The 18865-nt window shown below is 46.2% G+C and overlaps 1 protein-coding gene and 1 pseudogene across 2 annotated transcripts in view; both read right to left on the reverse strand.

Moving 5' to 3' along the window:
• Positions 1 to 18865, reverse strand: part of ETV6 (ETS variant transcription factor 6) — a 234745-nt gene that overhangs the window by 59107 nt on the left and 156773 nt on the right. The window lies entirely within an intron of this gene.
• LOC308243950 (large ribosomal subunit protein eL42-like) lies at positions 216 to 549 on the reverse strand (annotated as a pseudogene). Its single transcript has one exon. The product of its transcript is annotated as a large ribosomal subunit protein eL42-like (transcript).

Below are 18865 nucleotides of genomic sequence, written 5' to 3' on the forward strand. Positions count from 1 at the left end.
TTGCAGAGCAGAAAGCTACGTTTGTTTTCAAATTTACGGATCTTCGTGCATACAAAGAAGCCCATTTTTAAGAAGGAAAAGATGTAGGACAAGAGTTGAAATGTCCTTCAAGTAGCTTTAGAGAGCAAACAAACTACCAGGCAGAAAGCTGGTGCAAGAAGGTTGTTTTCTCATTTTTGTTTTTATGAAGTGAACATAGCCTCAAGATTTTATTGTCATAATAAAACAAAATATGAAGCTTAGACCTGGATTACGCGACCCTTCCTCTTCTTATCTCCTCCCAGTTCAAAATGCTTGCATCTCTCAGTAGCCAGCATTCTCTGAGATCTGCAGTTAGGCTCAACGCACTCAAGCCTCAGCATAATCTTCTTTGTAGTTTTAGCCTTTTTTTGCAGAAAATCGGCTTAGTCTGCCCACCATAGCCACTCTGCTTCCTGCCATAATGCTTTCCCTGTGCACACAGAGAATCACTGTACTGTGTTACTTTGTGGGGTCGACGCTTGCCACACTTCTTACAGAAAGGCCGCGGGTTTTAGGAACATTCACCATCGGCAGGGAAAGGTTGGTGCAGGACGGTTTTTTAATCCTCCGTGGACTCCCCAGGGGGCACTGAGAACATAAAGACTTCATTGGATTGGCATGATTCACAAAATACAGAGGACCTACTATGTGTCTGAAGAAAGAAGAATGAACATCTTTTCTTTCCCTATTGTTCCTTTAAACCACACAGGATCGTCTCTTGTGCCTGCCGCAGTCTCTGGTTCCTTTGCTGAGTGTACAAGAGCGGAACTCACTCTCAGTCTGACGGGGCCTGATCTGCCCAGGCACTGGCATGGGAGATGCTTTCCTTTGTGTGGTCCAGCTGTGCCTGGTCCCTTCCCTCCAGGGGTCTCTTCGTTCCAAGGAAACCGAAAAGCAAGGTGGCCTTTTCTCAGGACAGAGATGGTCCCCATTGTCACCTGAGAGGGAGCAGGAGGCTGGGGGTGGAGCGGGGTGTGTGTATGGTGGCGAGGGAGGAGCCAGGAAAGGGAGACCAAAATCAGTGTTTAACTTTTACCATGCTAAGTCCGCAGACCTCAGAAAAGACAGGCAGGGCTGAGAGGCAGATCTGGCCAGGGGTTCAAGCAACCTAACTCACAAAACAACCCTCTTCTGAAAAATGTTTCTTTTAAGGAGAATCCTACTCCTCCACCCGCTTCCTACTCCTCCTCCCCCGACTCTCTGGTGAGTGATTCCCAGTGTTTTCAAAAGCCTTTGGGTCCTGAATCCACCTCCTCTGCAAGGCTACCTGGGCGATGCTGACTCAGCAGTCCCAGGGCAGGCCGACCGTGGCAGCATGAATTCATTTGACCAGGGCAGCGTGAAACAAAACAAAAAAAAAAACTTGGAGAAGAGACTTCTATTTAAAGATAACTGTGTTGCACCTGTGTGCACACGTGTGCACGTGTGTGTGTCACAGACTTCTCTCCCTTTCTCAGCCCCCTAGTCCTTCTTTCCTGAGAATGTTCATAGGAAAATGGTTTTCGTACATTTACCCAGTTAAAAAGTTGTCATGTTCTTCCACTGGTTACAATCCCTGGTGTCAGAGTGGCCACGTTTACTAAAGCCCTGGTTTCAGGCCTTAAGATGGTCACTTGGATTCAGGAAAATTAAAAAAAAAACACAAAACAAAACAGCTCCATGTTCACGTCCGGGGCAGCAACACACGCTGTCTTGTGTTCACCATGGGCCCCAGGCTGGTCTGAGACTCCAGATGCTGGGAGAGGGGGTGGCTGGGCCAGCTCAGTGGCCAGAGGGGCACCCAGTGACCCTCCCTTGCCACTTGATATCTTTCTCTTTGGCTCCGTCAACCCGTCTGGAGTTCTGTGTCATTTATATCTCTTGGATAAAGCCGTGAAGACCTCCATGGAAGGTGAAGCGGGCAAAGGGAACACATCAAATCAAAAGACTCTGTTCACACCGTGGATGTGATGCGTCATAGGAAGGAGTGAGAGGACTTCAAGTTTTAAGAGAGAAGTTAGGAGCAGCCCCCCACAGGCAGGATGGTAGAGGCAGCAAAAGGAAGAAGAATTTGGTATTCTTTCGCTTTTTTTTTTTTTTTAAGTTTTAGCCTTTTAGGGCTACACTCTTCAAAGGAGCTTCCAGTTCTGCATTTGAAAAGGTGTGGGTGCTACACTAGGGATGTGATAGCTCTGAGTTCTGCAGAGAGGTCTGCATCTGTTTTAACTTTGACTTGAGAGGCTGAATGAATAGAATAAGTGATGGCACAAGTAATGTTTGTTCAAAAAGTGTAGGAACGCTTCCCTGAGGCCGGGCAGAGAGCGAAGAACTGGCGTGGGGCCTCCAGGTGGTGTGCAGGCTGACCTCCAATTATCCTGCTGTGGACAAACGCATGCTGTCTACTTTTGTCTCTTGGCAAGAAGGGCTAATTTTCGGGAAATACTAAGTTTTTCCTTTAGTTACTTTATTATAAAATAAAGTTTAAATCCTGTTTCAGTCACCTACTGGCTCAGTGACTGTAGAGGGTTGAATGATGTCCCCCTTCCCCCACACACAGAAAAATATGTCCATGTCATAATCCCTGGAGCCTTGAATGTGACCTTACTTGAAAAATAGATCTTTGCGGATGAAATTAGTTAAGGATCTCGGGATGAGATCATCCTGGATTACTTGGGTGGGCCCTAAGTCTAATGACAAATGTTCTTATGAGAGAACAGAGGAGAGACACAGAAGAGAAGGTCACATGAAGGCAGAGGCTCGAGCTATGCAGACACAAGCTTGCTCTGACTCTTCTTCTTCCGGGCCCTGTTATCCACATGTTGAAATCTCTTCGCCTCTCTTCCATACTTGTCACTTCCTCTTGAATTCTTTAATCGCTTTTTAAATTAACTTACTGGGTAACACTGCTTAACAACATAATACATATTTCAGGTGTAGGACTTTATACTATGACATCTGTGCACTGTATTGTGTGCTCACCACACTAAAGGCTCACAGCCTTCCGTCACCATATATTCGACCCTCTTTATCCTCCTCGTCCTCCCCCTACCCTAACCTCTTTTTTATTTTTAAAATGTTCCAGCTTTCATTTTCTGTTTTTCTTAAATATTACCTTTTGTATATATTCATCGTGCATTCTTACGAGTGTACACTTCATTTCTTTCATTTTTAATTCTTTCCTGTCATCCCACTTCTAAGCTTTCCTAATTCTGATTTATGTTGGCTTTTCTCATGTTCTGTATGATTTTCTTAATATCATTTAGCTCATGCAGGACATGGGTTGCAGTCCTCGATGGTTCCAAACCACGTCTTTTTGGCCAGCTCTTTGGGAACCCTATTCTGCTGCTCAGTTGCGTTCATCTTATAAAAACCTTGCATGGAGTTGACCTCTCTGCTCTTCTACTTCTTGTTTCCAGGTGAAATTCATTTTTCTGAACTTTCAAAACATGGCGTGGCTCTAACTTTACGAAGTCCTGCCCGTGCGTTTAGGGAGTGTTCTACTCCACAGCTGTCTGCTTGCTGAAATCTCCTGGTCCTGTTTGTTCCCTTTTGGGGGTCTTCTCTCCTAAGTCCCTGTTGTTGCTGTCCTGTTCAATTTGATTCCACTCCTGGCAGCTTCTCCGTGTAGGGTCGTCCCGGAAGGAGGACCTGGATGGTTGGTTCCAGAGTTCAAGGCGACTAGAGAGCTCTGGACCCTTCGGATTTCACCAAAGGCCACGTGCACGCACCAGGCCCTCGTGGAATCAGCAAAAGGACCTCCACCTTCTGCTGCTTCTGTCAGAACAACGCTCCAGGCTTTCCAGTGAAAACCTCTTGGCCATTTGCGGTTTTTCCTGTCCTAAAAACCATCAAAAGCCCCATTGTATCTTGGGCATATCTTGTCACCTAGTTTTGTCATTTCCTTGGTTTTTGGTTTTGCTATTGAGTTGCTCTGCTCTTACCTGGGGGTTCTAAGAGATTCTGTCCCAGAACAACACTACATATTTGCAAGGACAGCATCCCTCTGGTGTCTCATTAAAAAAAAAAAAAAAAAAAAAAAAAAAGAGCACTAATCTTCTTGTGTCTCTGGGTGAACTGTTGCTGGGTTTAAGTGAAAACAGTGTGATAATGAATCTGAGCTGTCTCTAACCACACCAAAAGGGGTTACAGCCCAAAGTGCAGGAAGCGCAGGGATGGCACCCAGAGGGAAGACTGTGATAAAATGGCTGTGAGCCTCAAGGGGCGCAGGACAGCAAGGGAGGAAACTCCTAGCTTCTCTCACTTACAGGACTAAGAATAATTCTAGTGATGATAAACCTTCCAAATGGAAGGAATTTCTAGTGGGATTGAAACAATAACAACAATATCAACAATAAAAAAATAAACCTGTTGAATCTCAGAGAGAAGGCGGGGAGAGCGAGGTGGGTGGGTGGGAAGAGATCAACCAAAGAACTTGTATGCATATATGCATAACCCTTGGACACAGACAATAGGGTGGCCCGGGGTGGGGGGCAGGGGTGGACTAGAAGGGGTCAATGGGGAAAAAAGGGAGACATATGCAATACTTTCAACAATAATTGTTTTCACAATAAATAAATCAGTAAAGACACCCAACCTTTGCTCATCTTGCCACACCTCCTATCACAAAAAGTCAAGTCTGTCAGAAGTCAGAACGATGACATTTAAGAAAATTCACAAAAATATGAGTGACTTAGCCTGTAAACTAGACATCTCAATAATCCCAGATATCTCCCCAAACAAGTCTTTCTCCTGCTCAGTGTCAAGTGGCAGCTCAGAGAAATATGGAGTTCTGTATAAGCCACCGATTTCCACGTCAGCAGAGGAGGAGGGAGCCAGCTGCTCACCTCGGAGACAGCCCCACAGAGCAATGAGGTGCGCAGTGCCCGAGGCTCTGCAGGTGCGCCTGCCTTGCTGTCAGCTCCAACTCGCTCTCCTGCTTTTAAGCGCCTCCTTTCTCATTAGAGCTTTATCTGTTTGGAAGACCCCGCTCACCCCTGGCACCCAGTCTCATCAGGCAATGCCGCTACATGATGATAATTTTTAAAATGGTTTTTTTAATGCAGCCCTTGGAAACTTTGCAAGAAATGTATCGATTTGAAATACTCAAGCTGAATTATTGAGCCTTGGCAAAGGGGAATAAATCTTTCCCATTCCCCTTGCCTGTTGCCAAGTGTAGCTTCCAGGAAGCAATGCTTGTCCTTTCTGGAAATGAAGCAAAACCCAAGCATTGGATCACCTGCCCTTTACTTCCCCCCTCCCTCGTCTCTTTGCTTTCAATTCACTGACAAAAGCACTTTACATTCATTGCTCATTTGCCTGAAGAGGCATCCGAATTAGTAATGCCCAAATTAGTAATGCCTGGCTGAGGCAGCTTCCTCAAGAATGAGGCCTGATCATTTTGGCAGACCCGGAGGCCCTCGGAAAGCGAGCTTGCAGCAAGCCATTGGGTTAAACACTCTTCCGGTTTTATAACAAAATTTCCCCTACAGACCTGGCTGCGTCAAATAGAGCGCCTGTGCTCACGGATGCTAGCGATGAGCATGGCCAGGAGGCAGAGCTGGGGCAGGAAGTTGGGGGAACGCTGCGGGAAAGGGGGATCTGGGCTGGAGAGCTGTAGCCCGTACGTCAGGATTAACACACAAATTTCCTGACATCTGCTGTTCCTTTCAGTTCAGTCTGGGGTGATCATCTCACCTGGCCACGTTCCAGGGGAATTCCCGTCATTACCATCAAACAGAGTTTGGTCTAAGTGCTGAGTGCTCATCTCTCCATCTCTCATTCCACTCGCCCACTCGCCCACCCAGCTACCTGATTAGGCATCACTATGTGTTGACTCTTATGTTAGGTGCTGCGTACAACAAGGTGGATGACATGCAGATTTTAAAGTCGGGGAGGGAGGAAAGGAACATCAAGAGGGACTGACGGGTCAGTGCATTAGTGCCGGACCCGGTAAGGCTTTCTGAACGCAAGGATGGGGGGACAGATTTCTGGGCAGAGGGAACAGCACATACAAAAGCCCGGACACATGAAAGGGCAAAACCAGTTTGGGAACCTTTGAGTAGATCAATAGGACAAAAATGAGATTCATGTGGACGTGTGTTTAAATAAGGGAAGGAGCAACAGCGCAGCTCCATTCTGCTGCTTAATGGGCATGTGAGACCCAGTATGTCCCAAACTGCCCCCCGGCTAACACGGGTTTCAATCTGCTGTTCCCAGTCTCTCTCTTCTCAGGGAATGCCAACGCCATTCTTCCAGTTGCCAAGGCCACACCTCGTGCAGTTTATGCCTTCCATTGGGAAGTGATGTCGGCTCCGCCTTTGAAATGTATCCAGAAACCGACCATTTTTTGCCCCCTCTGTTGCTACTACATAAGTCTCAGACACAATCATCTCTCACCTGGATTCTTCTTATTGGTCTCGAACTGGCCTCCCAGCTTCTATCTTCTTCCTCTACAGTCTATTCTCAACACGCCAGCCAGAGGGATGCACTGCTCTGCTCACGATTCACATGATGTCACTCCCCTGCTCAAAGCCCCAGTGGTTTCCCATCCCACTCAGAGCTAATGTCAAAGTCCCACAACTGACCTTTTGAGGCCCACGTGATCCGACCTGTCTGCACCCCCCTCTTCTTCACTCTGCCACACCAACCTCTTTGCTGTTTCACAAACATGCCAGCCACATTCCTACCTCAGGGCCTTTGTACTTGCTGTTCCTGTAGCTGGAATATTTATTTTTCTCCCAGATATCTTCACTTCCTTCAAGTCTTCTCTAGACATTCCATACAAAACTACAACTCTCTGTTCTCTGACTCCGCCTTCTTGCTTTGTTTTTCCTTAATATTTATCACTATCTGATCTATATGTTTTACTATATATCTTGTTTATTATTTCTTTTCTTCACTAGAATATAAATAGATTTTCAATTTTTTTAACCTGCTTTTTTTATTTTTTATTTACTGGGTGTCCACTGGCTCGAAGGATAAGCACATTAAAAAAAAAAGTAATACAATTTTATTCTCTGGAAAACTATCTAAATGAAGCAACTGTTACTATAATTAAAGTTACTTTATCTTGACATTCAGTCTCTGAATAATACCCTCTCAAAAATCCTTTGGTATGGCCCCATAGGTAGACTCTGGGTTAAACATATTTGATCTTTACTGTAATTAGTTACAAGAATCTAAGGCAGCAGTGAAGGAACTATTTGGATGACTGCTATATCCCCAATGCCTCAAGCAGTTTCTGGCACATTGTAGGGTACTCAGTGATCAAGAGTGTGGCCCTAGAGCTGGGCTTCCTGGGTGGAAATCTTGGCTCCCCAACTTGCTGTGTGATCTCAGGCAAGGGACTTACCCTTCTGTGCCTTGGTTTCCTTAACTGTAAAACTGGGGTAGTAACAGGAGCTACATCAGTGTGCATTCCGTATGCTGAGATGTGTGTGAGCACTGACTGAGAACAGTGCCTGGCATAGATTTGCGCTTGACAAATGTCAGCCATTGTCAGGAAGCCTTGTCTGCAGTACCACGGACTGCTCAGACTTTATCCTAAGGCTACTTGGAGTCATTGAAGGATTTTGCACAAGAGAGTAACATAATAAGATATTGTTTTTGAAGGATCACTCCAGCTGCAGAGTGGAGGGATAATTAGAACAGGGCAAGCCTGGTACGAGGAGATCAGTAGAAATGGAGATGACAGACACTGTTAGCCTGAACTAAAGCAGAAGGGATGGGGAAAGAATGGGTTCAAGACATTATGGAGGTAGAATGGACGGAACTTGGAGATACTCCATGTGGAGGACGCAGTCGATGACAAAATCCAGGCTTCTGATCCCTGCAACTCGATGGTGGTGCCCATCCATCCCAGCCCACAGGGGACTGCTACAGAGAAATCATGTTCAGTTTTGTTTAATATAATGTGAGTGTGGAACAGCTAGGTAAAGAGGCCCAGTAAGCAGTTGTATACACACATCTGGTCCTTAAGAGAAAGATCTAGGCCAGATATAAAAGCTATTTGGGAATCATCAGTCAACTGGTGATTGTTGAAGTCATTGGAGTAGATGAGATTTAAGGAAAACATTTAAGAAGAAAGCCATTTAAAAAAGGTGTAACCTTGAAGGATGGGGCAGCAGGAGACAAACCAGGGGACAGTGATATCTTGCAAGCCAGGACGGAGTGTGCCTCAGGAAGTAGTTAGACACATCACAGGCCGCCCTCATGATAAGGAGGAGCAAGGCATGCCCACTGCAATGAGCATCTGGTGATACTAACCAGAGCAGAGGTGTGACGAGGGTGGAAACCAGGTCACAGAGGATTGAGGCATTAATGGGAAGGAAATGAGGAGTATGGATAACTCTTTCAAGGACTTGCTGTAAAGGAAAAAACCAGACAGGGTGGTAGTGAACAGTGATACAGAATCCAGGCAGGTTTCTTTTAAGATGGAAGGAACGAAATGCAAATGCAACCGAAAAGAAGTCTGAGTGTGAAGGGAGAGGATATGCAATGGGGGATGCTGGGCTAGGGGAGCCTGAGCTCAGGGGAAGAGCCCAGCATGCAATGAGCGGAAGACCTCTTGCACTGTGATAGAGAGTAGTGGGCTTGGGCAAGAATGCAGATAAGCAGAGGGTGAGGTGGGAGGGAGCAGGAGTGCGGGCTGATGCCTGCAAAGGAGGAGGGGGTAGAGGGGATGACAGGTTAGGAAACAGCTGCAGGGAATAGAAGAGCACTGGCCAGGGATGCCAAGGCTTGAAGAGCAATGTCCAGCTAAGGGATGATGTATCATGAATAAAGCAAACACTGACCCATTCTCTTCTGAAAATGCAGATACTAGGCTCAGAGATACCAAGCTCCACATTGCAACTGGTATAAAACTAAAACCATAAAAGCTACTCAGCGAGAATACACAGTGTTCCCAGAGAAATCAACCATTCCCATTGCTCCTTTGATTAACAACCTCAGGGTTCCCCAGCAAAGCCATGGAGAATAATATCACTCTCTTTAAAGAGTGATTAACATTCATTTAACCCCTCTGCCTGTGTCTGAATTTTCTCATCTGGAAAATGACACCTTCACCTGTCCCCCTCCCCAGCCCCAGGACCTCCCACCTGGCACTCCCTAATGCCTGTCCTGGACCCAGCACTCCGCAGAGAGCCTTAGCTCACAGGTTTGCTTCTTCCAACTGCACTAGGCCTTCCCTCCATCCCTGCTGAAACCCATCCCTCCTCTAAGGCTTGGAACCAAAGTCACTCTTTCCATAAAGCCCTCTTCCCTACTATCTTTTTGCTTCCAGAACACTCTAAAGCTATAGACACAATTTCCAGAATCTGTGTTATTAGACTTATCATGCTTCAGCCATTTTCCCCACTAGACAATGAGCTCTGAAAGCAAACCTCTTCGTGTCTGACGTGGTGCCCCCCATGGGACCCACCTTGGAAAATATTCATGCACTGGAGTTGCCATGGTGGTGGGCTCAAGGGTGCTGTTTGCAGCCATGGAAAGAGCGAGAAGACTTTTAACAAATAATAATGATTTGTGTATTGAAACTGCATATATCCTGTAAGTGTTGTCCTTCTGGCCTGAAAGGCACATTACTGGCTGTTTAGGCAGTGACCTCATCAGTGGAAATCGGTCCTTGGAATTATGACATTAAGCCAGTGTATAGGACATTCGACTCCAATCAACTGATTTATTTATTGGCTCTTCTTTCCTAAGTTTTCCTTGCTTGGCATCTTAGGGTCATTTTCTTTTCTGACATACTTCATCATCAACTCCCATTTATCTGGCTTCCATAATACAGTAGAGCAGACATAGGAGCGTCACACACACTGGACCTCTTGTGTTTGTTTCTAAGACAATAATTACTGAAAGAAAATTAACCTCTGACATTTAAAGGAAAAACATAAACAGATTTTACTACACAGGGTGAGGCAAAAATATGGAAAATAATGTAACAATTAATAAATAATAATACAAGAATGAACTCTGTTTTGCGTACTCATAATTATAAACCTACTTGGGCCCCACCCTGTGTACATGCAGCTTTGGAGCTACTATCTGTTTGATCCACACGAAAGCTCTGGCAAGTGGAGACTGCTGTTCTCATTTTCCAGATGAGAAAATGCAGGCACGGGCAGAAGAGTTAAATGACTGATAAAGATCCAGAGTCCCTAGTGGTGGAACCAGCACTCCCAGCCCAGCCTGTCTGTCTCCAAAGTTCAGGTCCCCTTGTCCCCAAGTGACACAGCTCATCACCAGATGGTTCTAAAGGCCAGAGGGTACAGCCCCTCCACCCACCCTGAGGACAGTAATGGCACATGTTATTGCTGGCTTAGGACTTGGAACATCTGAATTCTAAGTGGCCTGCAAGACCAATGGAAGGAGGGAAAGAAGTTGGCGACTGGTCAAAGATTCCATTTGCTACACTGAAATAATCAAAAGAAAAGCAGGAGACAGTTTAATCTGAGTGGCTTAGTGCTACCAGATTGTCAATGGTAGTGTAGACCCTGCAGCCAACTCCCTCCCACACTTTCTAACTCAGCTCCCGGCTCTATGGGCCCCACCATCCTTTGGCTCAGGCAGAGAAGGAAGGCTGACTGCAGGCACGTGGAGCGAGGGGACCAGGACCAGTCCTGACTCTCTGCAGACCCTGAGATCTCTCCTCTACCCAATAAAAACTAAAAGGTTCAGGTAGCAGAGCACCGAGTTTGAGGCAGTGATCTTTTTAAAATATAAAGCTGATGTGTTACTGCTTTGCTTAAACACTTTCAGAAGCTTCCCAGGTCCTCCTAAGTTCCTGCTGAGCTGGCCATGTCGCCCTCTGGCTGACCTGGCTGCAGCCACACGGACTTGCCTGCAATTCCCAGCGGCACTGTGTTCTCTGCCCTTTGCACTGGTCACCCCTCTGCCTGGGATGGGCTGCTTCTGTTTTCTGCCTGGTGAACCATTCACACTTCAAATTATACTAAGATTCCTCAAGGGTCACCCTGTCTGTGAAGTCTTTTATAATCCACCACCCCAAGAAGGATGGGCATATCATCCTTAGAGGTGGTAAACAGTGTGTGTGTGGGGGGGGGGGGGGGGGGGGGAGGGGAAGGGGGAGCAGAAACCGTAATGGAAATGCCCTTTGCATTGGTTTTGAGTCTTGAACTCTACGATGATTGCAGGTTTCAGGTGTTTCTCCGATAGCCAGCATACTGTTCTCTGCCCCCAGTCAAATGAATTTACTTGCTGTGTCCTGTCCACAAATAACTTCAAACCTAAGTCATCACACCTACCAAACCCTTCACCTGGATGTCCTTCTCCTCTGAGCCAAATCATGGGGAATGAAGATGTAGCCTTATATCTAACAACACAGGGCTTTCAACACACTTCCTCTCATCTGGCCTTCACAATAGCCAGGTGGGTCGGTGGTGCAGGCCTTACTGTTCTTACTCCAGCTGAGCATCCAGGAGGGAAGGAAGCTAACTGGCTTGCTTCAAGTTGATCAACTAGTTAGAGGCAGGGCCAGGATTAGAGATGAGGGCTTCTGGCTCTCGATCCAGGATTCATCTAATGAACTTAACTCTGAAAGGAGAGGCAGCCTGTGGGTCAATGTCCTGTAAGGTCCTCTCCATACCCATCCACCTGTTTACAACAGGGCCCTGGGGGAAAGGGCAGTGGCCTTAGAGGGTGACCCTATTCCATCAGGGATTTATGGATGAGGACTTATAAGCCTTATACTTTATCCCTGGCTTTGTTCCCTGCATTGTTTGGACAGGACTCAGCTAAGACACACACTGTCTTTGAGCCTGTTTTCTCGTCTGTAAGGGGGGGAGTAACTATTTCTATCATACCCACCTCACAGGGCTGGTGTGAGATCAAATGAGGCAATGGCCAGGAAGGGTCTTCCATATTGCCACAGGGCATCATTAATTGATAAACCGATGTCCTATTGTGGTGGCCTTTGGCTTCTCCACCCAAGTGTGTGACTGACCACAGAAGAGCAGGGAACATCCTTTCCTGCTGTGTTAGGTCCTCTGTTTCCTTCTGCTTTAGCTCTTGTTGGGCTCCAGCTCCTGGCTTCCTGAGCTTACCCTGCAGAAGCAGCACTGAGGCCCCTGCCTCTGGACCCCGGCTGGCACCCCTGAAGGCAGTTTGCATCATGCTTCCTGGGGAAGAGCTTGATGCAAGTCAGAGGCAATGGGGTAAGGGGCATTCTGCTCGCATCTCTTCCCTTGAGTGCATTTTGTCTTAACCCCTTTCGGGGATGCTTGTAGAATTCTAATTTCCTGGTTAAAGTCTCCTCATTGTGTATTGCATTTGGTTTTCTATATAAAGTTTCCTTCAAGGAAAATGATTCAGAGCACATCTCACAAAGCCCGAGAGAGAGAGTTGCAGAGCTCAGAAAGGAGGGCCATCGATCTGAGCCAGAGGACATGAATGCTAAACTACCGACTGTCTCTGAATGAGGGCCGAACCCTGGCACGTAGAGTTGGGCTAAGACCTGAAGGACTATGGGTGGGAATGTTTGGGGGGATCTGCCCCCACTTTGGTGATCATATATAGGATATTTCCTATCTGCCGCACCTGCTCTAAAAAAAGAAACTTTGTCTCCCTAAGTCAGGTTTGAGACTTAACCATCTTTTGTTTGGATTCAAATATTGATTTTTTTTTTTTTTACAAAGTCTGATTTACAAAGTCAAGAAAAGAAAAAATAGCTTAAATTGGTACCGCCCTGAAAAAATCATGGTGGACATACACTTGGCCTTCTCTAAAAAAGATGTGAATACAATAAAATAGACACAACATTGAAAACCTCTATTGAGTACAATTTAATCTTTCTGTGATTCCTGAATGGGTAATTCAGGATCTTACAGAAGTCTGGGATTGCCATTATAAACATAAGCTGTCATTGTACTGATGAAATATAGAAAGTGCCCGTTAATGATTGCTTTACAAATTCACAGAAAATCAGATAATAGGGGTTTTACTGTAACTGGGATCACGATGGTGAAAAGAATCAATGCATTTCCCAAGAGCCTAAATCACTTCTGGGAAATAATTCACTCTCTGTGAGAATAGGGCAGAATGTACAAGGAAGAGCTTGGTACTCCCTGGAAGTAAATGCTATGTAATTGTAAGTTGTTCTGCATTATTAAGTTTTTACATTGCAGGTGCATTTCTTTGCATGACTGTTGTTGTTATTAATCCTGTGCCCGAGGCCCTACCTACTATTGACTCTCCTTAAATGGAGTGAAAGATTTCTCCAGCCTTTCCTACATCCAAGGAACAACATGCAATCTGGAGGGCAGATCACAAGAAGAAATCTTTTCAAGGTCATGCTCAGAAGGACGTTTGATTAAGGGAATCTGGGTTTGAATTATAGTTCTCAGCTCTGACGTGAAGAAAGGAAGAAAGAGGCCATGAAGGAGAGAGGGAGGAGGGGGAGCAGAGAGAGGAGGTGTTCGAGGCACACCACACACCACTGAGCCACCAAGGACAGAGTGTCTGCGCTATTTCATTAGAACATGAAACCTATTCTGTGGACTACGAGTCCGCTGTGAACCGAAAAGAAGTTAGTTCCCTCCCTGAGCATCTGGGGCCCCCTAACTCTGAGTCATGGCCACATTAACTCTGCTACTGAAAAAGCAAGAGCCTGGCAGCACCGCCAAGCCCATAGTCCCAGCGCCTGGCACTGTCAGGGGGGCGAGCAGGTTCCCATCAAATGCAGGACAGCGTGATGTGCCCTGGGGCAGACAGCAGGACGGCCCTTGGAGGTGGGCTGCGGAGAGGAGGGGAGATGCTTTACAATGTTTACTTTCTCTTTAGAATTCACTTCTCCCCAATCAGGAAGGATGAAAATTCTGACTTCCGTGATGTCTTCTAAAACAATGAACCCTGCATCCCGGGAGGGCAGGTTAGCTGCGTTGTGGGCTCTGGCGGGAGCCTGTGGGCCTGGCTGGGGAGCCAACTCAGCAAAGGGAAGCAGGTCACACTGGTGAACTCAGCCAGCCAACCCCACTTCCCGCCCCCCCCTCCCCCACCCTCCAACGTCGCGGAGCCCCTGCTGCTTGCTCACTTGCTCGGGCAACAGGAAATCACTAAGCTAAGAGGATAAAGACCCGTTGGGGGTCCCCATGCAGCTTTAGGGCAGATTTAGATTTCCCCATGTGGTGGGGAAGCAGATTCCAAACTGCATTCAAACACGATATGGTCCCCAGCAAGGAAGAAATGAAACCCTTTCAATCTTCCGTCCCTCACGCAGCACCCTCCCCTGCTGCTTTCAGGCTCACAGAAGCCTTTTGTTAGAGTCCTAGGAATGTGTACTTAACAGAGACAGCGTGGTTTTGCGGCTGCTGTGAAAGAATACTGAGCAGAGAGAACAGACTGGCCTCACATGAGGTCCTCTCCCAAGGTCTACTAGATGGCGGCCTGTTTCAGGAAAACGGGGGAATTCACTCGAAGACCATGCATCCCCGCTGCTCCCCAGAGGTGCCAAGGTGAGAGGCAGGAAATAATCCCAGACAAGCATGACGTGTCAGTGACAGGAGGGGAGCTGCGATGACTCCCGTGGGGGGACAACTGAGAATTAGTCCCGTATCATTCCCTAAGGGCATCTGCGCAGAAAGTGGACAGCCGCTTCCTGTGGTCTGTGTGACAGCCACGGTCAAAAAGCTGCTGGGGCCAGCTGGCGTGGCTCAGGGGTTGAGCGTCGACCTATGATCCAGGAGGTCACGGTTGGATTCCCAGTCAGGGCACATGCCTGGGTTGTGGGCTCGATCCCCAGTGTGGGGCGTGCAGGAGGCAGCTGATCGATGATTCTCTCTCCTCATTGATGTTTCTATCTCTCTCCTCCCTTCCTCTCTGAAACCAATAAACATATTTATTTTTTAAAAAGCTGCAAGGAATGAGCGGCGGAAGAGCCCTCGGGGCTGATCTTCACCAGCCTCCTGCAATTGGGCAAGATTTGTGCAAGACACGCGAAGAGTGTGAATGCAGTCCGTTTCTCCAAAAAGGGGAAGTATCCACCATAATACATACGAAAATAATAAAAAGTATTCTGATCAAGTGGAGAGGGTTTCCTGGTAAGCAAATACCTCGCCACGAATAAAACGTTTTAGTGTTGTATAGATGTGAGACTGGGCAAGGCTGAAACGTCGTTAGCATCAGGACCCTTTTACCACCTCATGCATAGGACTTCACAGTGATGCTTCCAGACAGGGTGAGCCTTATGCGAAACTCTGAAGTAGGCAAATTGCATCCCAGCTTTCCAGTTCTTTGTCTTTTTCCCCTTGATGACGGCATCACAGAATAATAAGTGAGCCCAGGCCTTGGATGAAACCCTAGTCCTGTCCCCGAGCAGCGTATGACCGGACAGGACACTCAGCCTCCCATCTTGATTGACTCGTCTAGAAAAAGTGGATCTCAACTGGCAGGGATTGTTGTGAAAATGATGCATGGGAAAGTGCTGGATCCTCAGCAGGCACTGAGAAATGTCACCTTTCTTTTCTTTTCTCCTCCCTCCCCACCCTTCCCTGAAACCTGTGCCCCAGTGATCCAGGTATCCAAGTTTCCTCCCCCTCCCCTTGCACCATTACAGCACGCTTCTGGGAAGGGATCTAAAAATGACGAATGCTCACATGAAATATCCACCCAGAGCTTAATTAGCCATCTCCCTGGCCTGTGTGTGTGTGTGTGTGTGTGTGTGTGTGTGTGTGAGAGAGAGAGAGAGAGAGAGAGAGAGAGAGAGAGAGAGAGAGAAAGAGAGAGACCAAAATCCATGCTCAAGCGGTAAACTGCTAAGGGTAGAAATCCAGGCACCAAAGTAAGGGTCAGGAGGTATCTGGAGGCATCAAGTCTTTTCTGGAAACTAAAACCAGGAGGATGAGCAGATAACTCCAGGGCAGGCCCCCATAGGATGCTCCAGAAGACACTGCTTCTTGGAAGTATCACTAGCCTCTGCTAACCGCCTTTCCTTTTCCTACTGATTGGCAAGCTTTATATCTATGGAAACAGAGGATTTCTCACGTTTAGTTAGATTCTAAAAGAGTCCCATATTCTAGATACCACCAGAGCCTGAGGCAAAGGCAGAAAGCTTGGCTGAGATTGAGATCCTGTGATGAGCAATATCCAGGCAATGATCAGAGTTGGGGAAGAAAAAACACACGAGGATGGATTATTTGTTGCATCACTCCGGAAGTGGTATGAGGCTTTGTTTTAATGAATGCCATGCATCTGAAAATTTAAAGAACTTTCTGACAACTGGTGGTGTTTAAAAATGGCGAGACTGCCTAGGAAATAGTAAGGTCCCATCCATGGAAGTATCCCTAAGTCAAAACATACTAATAGTTTGAAATGAACCATTATTTTGGATCATCCATATCATTCTTTTCATTAGAAATGAAAATCAATTCTTGATTATATGTTTCTTTTCTCGCTATGGCTTATCAAATCTGAAACTTAATTCCTATTTTACCTGTTTATTTTCATTCCTTCCCTCTTTTAGTTTTTTGTTTTTTTTTCATTTTCCTTCACATTTCTTCCTTAAATTCATTTTGTGTCTTTCCTTCTCATTCTATGGTACTTCCCCCGCCCCCTTCCTTCCTCCTGACCATGGCATTCCATCATCCCTTTACCTATCACTTCTCTGTCATCACTTCCTAGCACGTTTAATAGGTCACACAACTATCGATTAATTCCCTGAAGTCATATTTCTCAACTCATCCTTCCCCTTCCCAGCACTCCGTTACTCTTCCTAGATCTCCTACTCACTTCCACTATTTTCTCTTAGCTACTGCCTTCCATAATCCTCTTCCATGTAGCTTCCTCTTATACCTTGTCAGGCACCTGCTCTTGCCCAGAGCCCTGCCGAGGTCCCTGCCCTGTGGCTCTGGGCAGGGACCTCGGCAGGGCTCTGGGCAAGAGCAGGTGAGGCTCAACGCTACCAGGTTAACAGCTGTGCCGTGAAACCTCAGAAATAAAAGGGATTTTATTTTCCATTTCTGAGCCTGTTGAAAGGTGGACAACAGGAAAAGGATAGTCTCATAATAAAATAATATGTAAAAACTAACCAAATAACCCACTGTAGGTTTCACTCCCTGGCAGGTAGGAACACATCCTATTTAAAGAGGGGAGGCTTTACGGAAATCTGTCTATGTAAACTACCGACCTTCCCAATGAAAAGATGCACCTGGCTAGAGGTGTCTTTGTTCCCAGAGCAAGGGCTGTCCTCAAAGAACTTTTAAGCTTTAATATTTTTCTATTTGAGCAGTAATATATTTAATATTTTAAAGAATTGGTGAGAGAGTTGGGCCCTCAGTGCAGGGATAAATTGGCCAGTTTCAGGCCTCTGCGATTTGTAACACGTACGAGTAGTGCTCACCCTGCCTGTTGCCAGCCGGCACCAGGGAAGCTGATGAGCTCAACTCTGTGAGCTCACCCTTTGAGCAAGGAAGTAGCCTTAATACGTGACCTAACATTTCTCACACGCTAAACATTTCTTAAAGGAAAGCAGTGACTTTTAGTAGTCCCTTGATGCGTGGCTCAGTGGTTGAGTATCAATCCCTTAGTGGGGGAATTGGGGGAGGGGGAAGGACATGCAGGAGGCAGCCAGTGGATGATTCTCTCTCATCATTGATGAGTCTATCTCTCTCTCCCTCTCTCTCTGAAATCAATAAAAATATATATTTTTTAAAAGTTCTTTGAGGACAAGAGCTTCCTCTTTGATAGGAGTCTCAGAAGCAGACTTATCAACCAGCAAATTTCTTCCTGTTTAATTGTAATTCCTTTCATGCTTCCCTAATTTGCAATGTGGACCAAGAATATAACCACAAACCTCCACTTAAAATATATCTGGTTCAATGATTTTTCCTGATGCTGGAATGATCATTTCCCATAAACAAAGCAAGAAAGAACACCAGGCTGTGGCAGACATTTGGGGAGGTGGGAAGTAAAGGCTTCTATTAAATCTAGTGCATTTTAGAAGGGGGAGGGGGAGAGGCCATATTAACCATTATACCAGGAAAACAATACCTATTAAGAAACTTGTAGAGAAATGGGCATGGGTTGTGGCAAATCAACTAATTAAGAGACATCATTTAAGTAACTATCTAGCCGTATGGAAATAGAAAAAGAGGGGAGTCAATTATTTTCATTATACAACAAGGGCAGGGCGAGTAGTGATGGGTCTTCGGGTTACCAGGGAAAATTCAGGCTAATTAGGGGACCAAACTTTTAGACTATAAGCTGGGCAATGAGAGCTGCTAAGGGAACCTACAGAATTCCCCACATTGGAGATGTTCATAGCTGGCTTCAACCCCAAGGGATGATTTAGGAGTTATTAACGTTGCCCGAATGCTAGGAAGCAACAAAACAGTCCACCAGGGATCCAGAGCAGGTAAAATAAAGCCTACTGGAGAATGCTGTGCTAGGGCTCAAAGACTGGTCGTCCTGCAGTATATACCCCTCCGATTCACACTTCGCATTAAGTAAACCACTTTGTATATAGTCAACCGCCTCTGCCAATGACAAGGATGAATTAAAACTCCCAGCCCATAAGTGGCAGCTGAAAATAAATGTTTGTGGTACTCATAAACCCATGACATTGAAGAGTAACAGCAATGTGTTTTTAAATGATATAGAAAGAATCAGATCCAGAAATTTGAGAGTTTCCCAAGCCCTCAATGCTTCCCGACAGAATGTTCCAGCAGGGGCCAGTCTCCTTGGAAATCTAAGCAGTCCATTTGGCCATGAGGACTGATCTTGTAGAAGAACCTGCTGATCATAGCTGTAGCTTGCAACTTCTAGAAAATCCACCCAAGTGAGACTCCTGAGGCTTCCCTACACGTACTTGCACTTTCTTGCCCTCCCAGACCTTGAGAAAGTGGCAAAGAAC

The sequence above is a fragment of the Plecotus auritus genome (genome assembly GCF_963455305.1).
Source record: "Plecotus auritus genome assembly, chromosome: 3".
Taxonomy (NCBI): domain Eukaryota; kingdom Metazoa; phylum Chordata; class Mammalia; order Chiroptera; family Vespertilionidae; genus Plecotus; species Plecotus auritus.